The sequence below is a fragment of the Pinus tabuliformis genome, chromosome 1_2, assembly GCF_031772625.1.
Source record: "Pinus tabuliformis cultivar Carrire ecotype Pingquan chromosome 1_2, CPIR1, whole genome shotgun sequence".
Lineage (NCBI taxonomy): Eukaryota > Viridiplantae > Streptophyta > Pinopsida > Pinales > Pinaceae > Pinus > Pinus tabuliformis.
The window spans coordinates 981,365,863-981,372,303 of record NC_142298.1 but is presented as its reverse complement, the minus strand read 5'-3'; the positions used below and the strand labels follow the sequence as shown (position 1 = coordinate 981,372,303).

The window sequence follows — 6,441 nt, the reverse complement described above, 5'->3', positions numbered from 1 at the left end:
ATAATTTCTTTACATAAACCTTTCAAAACCAAGAATGAGCCGTGGATAAAAGCCTACCTGTGATTTGATGCGTGAGAAGAGGTGTTTGAGTGTGTTTCGGGCAAAGTCTGGGCATAAACTCCAATGCGCCGCGCGCCTCACCCAACGCGCCGCGCGCCTCACCCAACGTGCCGCACGCTCCTGATGCGCCTCACCCATGTAAAATAACACTGAAAATTGTCGCCTGATGCGTAGTGCGCCACTGGTGCGTCGCGCGCCCAACCTGATGCGTAGCGCGCCTTGGAAACGGCCCGATTTTCTCACAAACTCACAAAATCGCCTTAGAACAATGCTCTTTGCTCTTGGAATGTGGAATGGGTTGCAAATGAGGAGAAATATCTTCATATAGACTCCTTGTTGATTTTTGCTTAACCCAAAACCCATTTTCTTATGTTTGGTTGTTGACACTTTTTGAAAATTAATAGGCTTTAACCTTTTTGGTTTCCCCTTTAAAATTGGTTGAAATAATAATTTTCAATGATAATTTTTTGCAGGGATAGCTCTGATATGCTCTGGCAAAGGAGACCAAGGCTGCACTTGAACGATTGAAGAACTGAAAATTTTGACAATTTTTTCAAAAATGAGATGGCGACTTATCTTCAAAACAGAGTTTTGAAGAGAAGTCCTAATTCAGCTGTACAATGATGAAAATTATTGAAGTGATGATCTATCAAAGACATCCCTCTGGCCTGCTGGTCTTCTAAGACTTTTCAAGTCGAAATTGACTCAACCCTAGACCTAAGACCTCAAAATTTAAAACATGATTGTAAATGACCTTTGAAGACTTATTTTAATAAACAGGCCTAAACCAGCAGTGCCAAGCACGAGGGGAATGAGTGACACAACCCACTCCATCAGAGTTATGGCATGCCTAACGAAATGCAACTGATCAAAACTGATGGGACACCTAATCATGAAATGCAAAAGAGCTTTGATCTCTGACGAAGGGATAACTAGACCGACTCTAACAATTGGATCATGGAGCAACAGATCAATGGCTTAGGTTCGAGGAGCAGGTGCAGAGTTTCTGTGGTTTTGCAGTATTAGGAGTCAAAGTGGTTTCTGGGTTATCAGGTGCCCTTAGAGCCCGAAGCAGTTTCCCAAAATTGTATGCGATGCCACTCAGTGTTCAACACGTGGCTCTCGAAGCAGAAAGAATACCGCCTTCATCGAGCGGGTATGCCTCCTGCTTCTTCTCCGCCCGATATCTCCCTTAGCCGTTGGATCATGGAGTGATAGATCAACGACTTAGGTCCGTTGAGTAGGTTAGTGGGTCCGAGTGATCCCCAACAGATCCGAAATCTTTTTGATAAGGTCTCTATTCCCCTTTTTCAGTCTGCTAATTTTTTTTTGGGTCCTCTTGATTTCGTTACGTTTTTCCCTCAGGCGATGGAGGCCGTGAATTTTGTTTCTCGAGATGTTGTCATTCTTCCCTAAGCAGGAAGAATTGCTTTCTTTTTGAGCTCGCTTCCTCTTTGGGCATGATGTAATTTATGTAATATATTAGTGACAAGATAATAGAGGGACCGACTCTTTCTTTAGCAAAAAAAAACATACTACGAGCACATTCAACTAATGTTCTATTATTTCTCTCAGCTACTTTATTTTTCTGAGGTCTATGTGGTACTGTAAATTATTACATAATTCCATTTTGTTTGCGATATTTGATAAAAGCTCCTGAAGTATACTCACCACCTTTTTCTGATCGAAGAATTTTAATGCTCTTTCTTGTTTTCTTTTCAACCATATTCTTGAATTCTTTAAAGTATCCAAACACATTACTTTTATTTCTTATAAAGTACACCTAGGTGTATCTAGTGCTATCATCAATAAATATAAGAAAGTAATATGCTCCACCAAGTGACTTAGTTTGCATTGGACCACATACATCAGTATGCACTAGTTCAAGTATTTCATGTTTTCTTCTATTTTCATGCACAGGAAATTCTTCCCTATGTTTTTTTCCTAGTGCACAACCTTCACATTCAAAGTGTTCACCCTTAATATTTGGAAGGCCTTCTACCATCAATTTATTTTGTAGTAACATTAGGTCATTATGATTTAAGTGTCCATAACTTTGATGCTAAAGCTTTATATCTGACATGCCTGTTGATGCCAAAGCTTGATGCCCATTCTTCAATACATCCAACTTGTATAATCCCCCAACTCTCATTCATTTTGCAACAACCTTGTAGTTGTTTTGCACATCCTTTACAAAACAATGTGATTTTACAAATTCAACTTTTAAATGTTGATATGTAATAGTAGAGACTGAAATTTAGTTCTTCTTTAATCTTGGAACATACACCACATTTTGAATTTGTTTTTTTCTTGTCCATTAGGCATCATAACACTTATATCACCATATCCTTTAATTTCATGTGATCTATTATCTCCTAAATAGATGTTTCCACCATTATTAACCTCATGATAAGTATCAAACCAGTGTCTTTTGCATGAAATGTGGATTGATGCACGAGAAACTATGAACCAAGCATTATCATCATCAATTTTTGTTGATAAAGCAACATTGGACACAAACAATTTAAGATTGCTAAAGTCATGACTAAGTGCTTCATCTCTATCAACATAATTCCCTAAATGGCTTCTTTGTTTAAATTGATTAGACCTTCTTTTCATGCAATTCTTAGCAAAAGACCAAGTTTCCCACAGTAATAATACACATCATCTCTAATTGATTTTGATAAAGGTGTACCTTGAAATGATTTTACCTTTGGTTTTTTGCCTTTATTTTTCTCCCAATGTTTTCCTTTGAAGGATTGCTTCCCTTTGAAAGATTGTTTCCCTTTAGCTTGCTATCAATACTAAATCTAAATTGGAAGATTTGTGTTTAAGACTTCTTCTTCACTCTTCTTCTTGCATAAGTATACCTGCCAACTCATCAAATGTAGGAGCCTTCTCTCTAGCTGAAAGACCAGAGATAAACATTTGCTATTCATCAAGCATTCCATTTAATGTTACAGTAAACAAGTTTGTACTAGATATTGTTTCACCAATGTCACATAATTCATCCTTTAAATCCTTAATTCTAGATATAAAATTACCGACACTTTCATTTTCTTCCATATTAATTGAAATAATATTACTCTTTAAATACAATATTCAATTTGTAGTATTCGTCTCATACAAATTTTTGAAAGTGTCCCATGTCTCCTTGGATGTTTTGCACTCTCTAATGTGTAGAATAATGTTGTTCTTAATGAACATCTCCAAAATCACCTTTGCTTTGTTTTCTCATTGCTCTCAATCTTGAATTTCAACATCTGTGGCTTGAGGAGACACTGGCTTGATTTCAGCTCCAGACACAATCGTCCATATATTGTAGCCTTCCATCAAAGTCTACAGCTTAAACTTCCAATTTGCATAATTTTCACCATCTAGCATATTAGAGTCAAGATAAATAAAATTCCACCAATACATTAGCCATGTTATTTATTTTCACCAAGTACCAACCACCAAAAAATACTAATTTTCACAAATAATTTCCTCATACATATAAAGCCTCAAGCATAAGTTATAAAATTTTATTATGACCGGCTCTTGTACTTAAAAAAAACTCTTATTTCACCACTCCACAACCATCATGACTACACAACTCCTATTTTTAAAAACTTCAAAATACCAATTAAAAAAAATGACCACAAGCTTATTTCACGACCACAGTTTACTTTTTTTACTTAATTAAAAATTTCCATAAATTTAGGAACCCATAACAACCACCGCAAATTTATTTTACTTTTTACTTAGTTAGAAATTTCCATAAATTTAACAACCCGTAAGAACTACTACATTCTTATTTCAGATAGTTCAACAATAAAAAGCTTATAAATATTATTTTCCCCTAAATGACTCCATTTTGTAACATAAGCCACTTTTGAAAATATCGACTCAACTTATTTCCAAATAAACGAGATAAAAAGCTTTTCCTCCAATACCAAGTATGATGCCAGATTTAGAATATATGGATGGACTATTGTGCACCCGCTTTATGAAAAATAGTAAGAATATATTTTTACCCTTAGGCATAGCTTGTACCAGCTAATGCTTCTTTAAGCTTGTAATCTTGCAGACCCGAACTTACTATGATCAGCAGAAACTCTTCAAGGTTCAACACAAGATCTTGCTTTTGTTTAGAGTCAGTGGAACACAAACCTCAGACAAATACGCCCTCCACCAAAATTTATGTGCTGCACACGGACACTCTGCAACATAAACTCAATGCTAAACACAGCGACAACGATCTCTCAACTGATCGCTTACAAACTTCACACTCTCAAACTAACTTCTCCACGCGGACAGCAAGTTCATCGCAGCTCTATTTGCAAAAGAAAAACTCACACACAACGATGCACTGCACACAGACTTTATGTGTCTGATTTCTACCTCTGTGAAAAATTCTAATTTTAATAATAAAAAAATCTTATTTACGATTAAATTATAAATGTTGTATTGAATATAACAAACATAATATAAAATATATTATTAATATTAATATGGTTTCATAATACCAATAAAATACCCAAATTTACCATTAATTTATATTCAAAAGATTAAACACCCAAATCTATAATCAACCAAAAGTCAGACAAAAAATTAAATTATTTTAATATGTTAACCGATCATGGATTTTCAATTTGAAGCAATCCCCCAGCCAATTATATCCTTGACATATATGAAGAAGAGTTTATGACGGCAGTCAAATCACTGGCTCAATACAATTATATTTTCAAGCATATTTTTAGCGATCACCGCTTGAACGGAGCGTCAATTCACTGGCTCAATACAATTATATTTTCAAGCATATTTTTAGCGATCACCGCTTGAACGGACTGGCTCCAATTAAACACAACATCTAAATCGCATTGACTTGAATACAATTGTAATATCTAAATCACATGGTATAAAAATCAATAATATACGCTACTACCAAATTTTCAGTGACATTAGAATAAGTCTGGCCTGCTTTCGGCGTCCAACTCGGTGACCGTCTCCTCATCTGTTGACGGGTCGAAAGCAAAATTGCAGGTTAAGGGAGGATCCATAACCTCCAAATCTCCCTCTAAGAATCGCACCACCGTTCCCATTGAAGGCCTCATCGCCGAATTGCTCTGAATACACCACAGCGCCGTCTTTATCAACCGATTCGCCTCATCCATTTCCGGAGGCCTTTCCAATTTCAATTCGCTCTGAATCAATTCATCCATTTTTCCTTCCCTGGCCTTCCTGAAAGCCATAGAAGGAAAATAACAATTTTCCGAATCCTGAGAGTGATCCATGTTTTTTCTCTCCCTCATTATTTCCAGAAGCACCATTCCGTAGCTGAACACGTCGGCCTTGTAAGTGATTCCCCAATCCAAAAGCCACTCGGGCGCCATGTACCCAGGCGTCCCTCTCATCCCTGTCATCACGCGGCTTTCCTTATCTCTATTCACAGACCTTGCCATGCCAAAATCGGAGACCTTCGCCTTGAAATTCTCATCCAACAGAATGTTCTGTGGTTTGACATCCAGATGCAGAATCCCGTGTCTGGACTCTTCGTGCAGGTACGCAAGTCCCCGGGCAGTGTCGAGCGCGATGGAATACCTAGTCTTCCAATCCAGCCGTTTGTCTGAGTCGAACAGCCATCTATCCAGAGACCCGTTGGCCATGAATTCGTACACCAGAATACGATGGGACCCTTGCGCACAAAAACCACGCAAGGTTAGGAGATTCGAATGATTGAGGGACGATATGGTGGCGATTTCCGCACAAAATTCCCGCTGTCCATGTCCTGTCTGATCGAGTAGACATTTCACTGCAACTTGAGTACCATCCGTCAAAATCCCTTGGTATACCTTGCCGAACCCTCCCCTTCCAATCTCTTTGCTGAAGCCGCCCGTGGCCGTCTCCAGGGCCTGGAAACTGAAAGTTGTTGGAAGACCAACCACATTCTTCAGATAATCTGCACCAAAATCATCCCGCGCAGTTTCATTCGCATATTCGATACCAGAAATCTGGAGTCCATTTGGAGCACGGTTTCTGCGTCTTTCAGACCATAAGGTATATCTCCGTGTCAGATAGATGGTTAAGAGGAACATTGCCGCGATGACAAAGAACTCAACGCCAAATTGAAGTGCTATCAAACAGACACAATAGAAAACTCGACCCTACTACGAGCAGAGATAGTTTTGGGCTGCGGTCAGCTGTATTTGCTGAGAAAGTAGTAGCGTACATAGATATAAGAAGCAGTTGTACAGGTCGATGGCAAATAATTGCTGCGTATCCATGAACATCGCTAGAGTCCCAGATTTCTATATTGTAATGACATTATTTTGTAGACCGTCATTTTAGATTATTTCTTTATTCGTGTTGAAAATCTATCCACTCTTTACACGGCTGCTA

General features: G+C 38.0%; 1 pseudogene; it reads right to left on the bottom strand.

Annotated features, from left to right (window-relative positions):
• Nucleotides 1-5,003: 5,003 nt before the first annotated feature.
• LOC149209300 (G-type lectin S-receptor-like serine/threonine-protein kinase SD2-5 pseudogene) lies at nt 5,004-6,137 on the bottom strand (annotated as a pseudogene).
• Nucleotides 6,138-6,441: the final 304 nt, after the last annotated feature.